Raw genomic sequence first — 7,199 nt, forward strand, 5'->3', positions numbered from 1 at the left:
CACAAAGTGAGCAAAAAACAGGTTTTGTTTCACACACACACACACACACACGTTTAGCTAAGGTATTTGAGAGTGCATTTCAGAAGCATTCAAGAAGATCCTCCATGATCATACACCAGCACCCTGCCTAATGCCCTCCCAGAGATTAGGTGACTAATTACGACTTTATTTCTGCTCATAACTAATGGCCTCATTATTGTGTCTAATGATTATGACTACATTGTAAAAGTGTAACCTTTGATTATTGGAATCAATAAAGGAAACGTGTTAAGTGCTAAATCCTTGTTGCGTCCATCCATTCACATTGTGTCTCTGTTCCACCCCCGAAAAGAGTTTATGCAGAGACCCTTCAAAACCAACAACGTGTTCATGTTCTTGTGCTGCAACATGTTTTTATGTGTTCCCTATAAATCATTCCTGAGCACGGCAGAGCCATTTGCGATTGTATTCAGATACTCATTTTTCTGAGCGCCTGTGAAAAGGGGAAAAGATTTGATGCATCGACGCCCGTAAGTAGAAAACAGACCGTTTATTCAATAATATTCATTTGTTTTTGTTTTTTTTTTTATAATAGAACTGCCTCTGAAATATGTCATAAAAACAGCATGTGCTTATAGGCACACAACCTCCAATGCTCAGTTAGGCACCAGCCAGTGTGTGGAAATGAAATTCTACTGGTGAAAATTACACTGAACAATTCATCACCCTATAACCATTTACTGATGCCACTTCTCTCTGAGAAATATTCACCGCTGTGGGTTTCATTTACCTCTCACTTTGTCTTGTTCTTAATTGAAATGTTATCGGATGGACACACTATCTCCATTGGTATAAACAGAGGAGGCGTCACTGACAAGCCTTGCAAAACAATAATAATTAGGGTACTTTATTAAAAGTTGTGCCAAACTAAACGGCAACCAATAGAGGGCATTACAGAACAACAAGGAATGCACAGTGAATTGCACAATCCTCCAATCGGAAACAGTGCAGTGTAGCCCAGGGATGACCTGATGAGGTCCTCAAGGTTTGGAGTCCTCCAGGTTTTAAAGATATCATTAAATAATAAAGTCATCAGGTCCTGGAAGTAGGTTAAACAGTAAGTAGCAGGGTTCTGAAATATCTAGCATCACGGGCTGCTACAGCTGTTTAAATAGCGTACCTGTCATTTTTCTTTTCGTTGTTAACTTCCTGACAACTTTATACACCTTTCAAGTCTGTTTCAAAACTCTTTTCAAAATGTCTGCTCCAGTGCACTGATAGTGTAAGGATTATTGCCCAACAGGCAAACAGGCAACACAGTGATAACGATCCATGTGGTATGGAACAGAAAAGCCAGAGCACTTGTTATTTATTTATTTATTTATTTATTTGTAATTTATTTTAGAGGACAGATATCCCAGTGCACTAGAGCAGACATTTTGAAAAGAGCTTTTTTAAACAGACTTTAAAGTTATGAGTGTAAAAAGGATGTTAACAATGAAAACAGTTAAATAGTTGTAGTGTAGCACTGTGTTTCTCAGAACCCCGCTACTTACTCTTAAATTGCTTCATTCAGTAATTTAGGGTAGAGCAGGAAAGACCCTCCGCTGGATTCTCAAACTCTTTACTGCAAATCACCATCAGCACAATTTATTTCATAAAGGAAAAGCACACTCAAATAAAGTTACCAGAACAAAACTAGACACCCCAGACATGTCATTGTGGACATTGTAAATAGTCCTGAGTTCCTTTGTGTGTTCGCTTTAGAATTGCAGTGGGGTTTGTTTCCTTGCAGACCAAGATTGCTCTGCTGATGATGTAAAGCAAAGAGGTTCCAGAATCAAACCCATTGGTTGCTATGGCAACAAAAACCGTTTAACTATCAGCCCCAACCTGTGGTGTTCTAACATACAGAGGGAGAGATCATACTGAATAGCAATCGCAGTGATTTGTGAAGTGGTCACATTGCAACATTAATCTGCTGTACTGCATTCTCATACTGTTCTCATTGGCAGTAACGAGGCTATGCATACCTCCCTTCTTCACACTCTGTAGGTCCCTGTTTGAGTGTTTGGGTTGTTAATGTTCTGGCCAGCTAATGTTCTGCCTCGCTTTTCCATCACTACCTGCCTCAGCAGTGTCCACAATACATTTCTCCACTCTGTCAGGCCAGCATTCCTCCACTTGTGTCTGCGACACGCCTATTACACACTTAATATACATCCCACAAGCTATCTGCCTTGGTATGATATCTTAGATGACACTTCTGTAATCGCTTGCCTGTCAAACCCAGGAGAGGAGACAATAGACGATAGCATTGCAGTGTGTGACAGGGGTTACCCATCCTCAACAGGAGCTGTAAACTATGTGCTTCAGCGAATGGCAGCAAAACTTCAAGCAGGACGCCTGTATGAACAAGCATTGCAAACTGCTGACCACTGGCAATGTAAAATAGGAGCAGGATCTTCAGTGTTGAAGCTACATTACCCTTCAGACTATCTGAAGAAAGACACTTCTGAGAGGAATTAAATAACACTAGATTCAAACTGTAATATACTGTCAAAGCATGACTGAAGGTGTGCTTATACAATCTGAGTCATGATATGTTAAATATATGAATAAACAGTATTCTCTAAGTCCCATACCAATAAACATGAAGTTAGCGTGTGAGGTTCAAACAAGACCTGCAACATAAAACATGTATTAAAAGCAATAGGTATCGTCACATTGGGAACAGCATTAATAATAGCGGAGAAAATATACCGCTTTTGGTCACAATTTTTAAATTGCATTTTTAGAAATTTTAAAACAGTTTGGAGTTCGAGAAGTTGTCCTGCCCAAAACACATCTGCATTATAAAATAGATACATAGATAGGAAGCTTAACATGGCCCAACACGCAGTGACTGAAGGGGATATGACAAATATGGCAAGGGAAACACATGAGTCAATACATTACTGCAAATCTTTGTTACTTTACATGTGAAACGTCTGTTATATTCAGCATCAGATACATATTTTTAAATACAGTCTATTAGAACTACGCTAAATGCAATGCGTTTCAAATAGAAAGCTAGAGAACGCCTGAAACGTTGGATTTGTGCTTTGTTGTTTGGGTTAAAGAATGGATTTGCTGACTCCATCACATCAGCAGAATCTGATTGCTACCAATGGATCTACAAGTGCATTAAACTGCGTTGAAATTCTGTATTGATCTTCAAGCGTGTAGCCCCAGGAGCCAGCGGTGTGATTGTACCTGAATAAACCACATTTCGTCAAGGTAACGTTCATACATGCTGCTCTACTCTCACCGAATTGATTACTTCTCTACTTGCTGGATGGGAAAGCTTTTGGTATGTTCAAAGGTGAACTTGATGATATCGCTGTGGAAGCTGTAAAATAAGTCCTTGTTATATCAACTAGTTATCAGATCATTTCTGCCTTTCCTATCATGTGTTCTATTAACTCATCCATCAGAAACAGTCAATCATGGGCTATAAGGTGGTGAACTACGACGCTGATCCTTACACTAAAGAAGGTACTAGCCCACATGGTCGTCTGGCTTGGCTTGGCTTGGCTTGACCTTTTGTTGTTGTTGCTAACTCTCCTAACTGTAATGAGCTGCAGCATCTCACTGGGTCATCTGGAATAAATAGGATGAGGCATAATGGAGTAACTTTGTGAAACTATTTTGAGATTACTGCTATTGTTGGAAGTCATATTATGAGTTCCAGGAACATACAGTCAACTCAATCTAAACTTCCTAAGGTACTTAAATCTGTACGAATCATTTATTCAGAGAATGAAAGGAAATCAAATGAATTGTTTACGCAAAGCTTGTATGCATTGTATGCGTTCGATTATAGTAATTGCTTGCATACAATGCTTAGACAGGACCAGGGCTTGACTCGAGGAGGAATAATTACAATTGGATTTTAAGTACTTTTAATACATTACTTTTTATTTTTTCATGAAGAATAAGAAATGTGTGACATTATGTTAATTTCATCTATTTACACTGCGTGACTCTCCTCGGAAATTTACCGTAACAATTAACTTAAATTATTGCTGCTAATGAGAATTTTTTGTACTAAGCTCTTTGGGTGACAGTTTATCAGTGAAATGGAATGAGGTCTCTTCAATTCTGCGAGGCTATTTGAATTACGTAGCTGAACCAAATTGTTATAATTCCGTCATCATTTGTACAAAATCAATAACTTTCAACAGCTGAATTTCTTAAAAGAATCAAACTTTACAAACTTCCCTGCCTAGTTAATACTAACAACAAAAAAAAAATACATAAGTCTTTAGTAGGTAAATATGTGGACTTTTTAAATTTAGCATCATAATTATAACACAGCTCACACAGCCCCTTTATAATTAAGTTCAATATTGATCGCTCTTAGAAAATGTAGAATACATTTTTAATAACAGCCTATTCAGACAGACCTTCTTCAACATGTTTTTATTTTATTTTTCTAATATTGCTCCAGGCTTTAATTAGGTCCTGTTCTTCATGAGGCCTTCAATTATAATCCTTATGGATGCTTTCACTGACCTTCGTTGTCTATTTAATCTAACCCCAGTTAAGGCAGTCCAGTGTTAATGCTAATCAGAGTCTGTGAAACCAGGCTGTTGTTGTTTTGTTCTGGTTTTGCTAATTTCTTAGTGTTAAAATAAATAAATAAAAATAGACGTTAATTTAAGACGAGTAAATTCTTTGCAATTTGTTGATCTGGTGGTATTTCACCAATTGCACATTTCATATTAAAAAAACATCACGCAAGTGTTTTTTTTTAGGTCTTAGGTATGTGAGAAAAATCTAGCGCCGGGGGTGATGGAGATCATTCACATCTCAGCTCTCCCAACACTCGCCCAGGCACAAATCATTGGGGATGATCCATTCAACTGCAGGGAAGTCCTCCAATCCACACTGTTGCATTCACTGAGCCCCAGAGCCCCATAATCACTGCTGTGAATGAATTCCAGAGTGGTGTGACTGGTGGAAGATGACATTTATACTTAGTTTAATACATCTCATTTCTTTTTTTCCCAGCATTAATAATACCCGCCATGTAATTAGGGATGATCTTATTAATCACATTGCTCATAAATAAATGACCTATTACAGCCTCTCCCCCTTTACATTCGAATAAGGGTGGCATACTGGGTGCATGGGAAGTTTGGGTCAAGGGTTTCAAAGCCCAGTTGGCTACTTCAACTATCTCTTCTCCATCTCAGCGATTTGTCTTTGTATTGACCTGCTGCTATGACAATATAGCAGAGATATATTGAAGCACAAGGTGTCATTCTTAGTGTCACATACAGACAGGACCGTCACAGTATTGCAACCTCATCTTGTAAAATACCTCATAAAACAGACTGCTTATAGGGTAAGCCTCACACAATCACATAAAGACAAAAAACAAAGTTTTGACACCACCTCTGTCTTTTACCTCTTGGTTTTTCATCTTCCCTGAGATGAAATAGTCCTTGCAAACCTTGTTATTGTGTGGAAACATCATTGTGACATTTCTCACAGTCTGCACCTGTTGAGCAAATAAAGCTTTAAAATGGGTTTTACAACAACAGCTTGACTTTAAAAAAAGGTATTATAAATGCTGTCAGGGCAAGTATACTTGCAATTGTTCCACAGCAAGACTGCCTGTAATTTGTCGCTGTGATGCTTTGTTAAACTTGTGCTCGGTTTGTGTTTGTGATGTGCCATGTGGCTCTACCCCAATCTGACAAACAAATAACAGTTTCCTTGGTCACTCTTTACAATGTGTCTCTAATTACTATGGGTTTGCAGAGTAGTTACTTAGTAAATACATGTGTACTGACACAATTATAATGTTATTATGTATAGTTACAATGTACGTAATGTGTGAATTATTTTGCATGATATAACTCTAATCCTAACCTTAACCCTACTCCTCACTCTGCACCTAACCCTAACCCTTTTCTGATACAATTGAGTACTTACATATATCATGTAAAAAGATTGACATGAAAAGTGCATTGGAAACTATGAATATTAACACTGTAATTATGTGTAAGTACACCTGTATTTACTATGTAACTACTATGTAAATACACAGTAATTAGATACACAATGTAAAGTGCTGCTGTTTACTTTTTGCTTAGCTAATTAAATGTCCGCTCACCATTAATGTAAAGCATTTATAAACGCATTTAAAATCCATGAATCCTGCATCTAGCTGTATGCATGCTCGCTATTAATCAATAACTCTGTTACTTATTTTCCGATCGGCACCCGTGTGATTACGTTCTCAGACCATTATTTCCCCCATGGCCTGCACCTAACTAGTGCCGATTTCAATTAATTGTTTTTGAAAACAGCAGCAGGACTAACACAAAGTTAAAGGGAATCATTATTCAGGTCCACAGGGTTTAGATCGTCGAAACAGACCCCATTGACATGTGCATGCAATACAACTGTATTATTAGACCAAGCTGCACAGCATTCAGCTTGTTTTAAGTGCTGCTAGAATCTCCACAGGTAAGTAAGCCTTGCTTTTATACACTAGCTCTTTGTTTCCTAGTGTGTGAGAAACACAGAGACTGAAAATCACGGCAAACACAACTGCTGTTTAAATGCAAAGACAAATCATTTCACCCGACAGGGGGTTCGAGATCTCAGATCCGAACAGGAATACAAACCGAAATATCTAACCCAAATCTCCAAACTCGTGATTTATTTACCTACGGAGCCTATTTCCCGCAGCTGTAATGAGCAGCAGTGGCTCTCACACCACACAGGATTGCTTAAACTTCACAGATAAATCATGTGGCTTAGTCGAAGATACTGTTTATGGAAGGCTGTGTGCAATTAGATTACAGACTGGGAAATGCACTGTGGTGATGAAAACTCCCTTGCCTCGGTTATGTATAGCACCCCTACAACATCGCTATAATATCGTTTATGAAAGCCCACTGCTCCGACGTTGTAGCTAAATAGCCTTCGGTGTCTGAACCAGCTCCTGCTTCCTCTACTCTCTCTGTATAGCTGTCTGAAAGATTAGATTGGATTTCATATTCAATCAGGGTTACAGTTAATCCCTGAATAAAGGTTTTAGCCACGTTTCATATACTCATCACTATTTAACTGCCATGGGCCAACATGTCGTCATGTGTTTGATCATGTGTCGCTTTTGGCTAAGCTAAAAGGGTTTATATTGTAAAATAAAATCCACTTTT

Source organism: Polyodon spathula, chromosome 59 (assembly GCF_017654505.1).
Source record: "Polyodon spathula isolate WHYD16114869_AA chromosome 59, ASM1765450v1, whole genome shotgun sequence".
Classification (NCBI taxonomy): Eukaryota; Metazoa; Chordata; class Actinopteri; order Acipenseriformes; family Polyodontidae; genus Polyodon; species Polyodon spathula.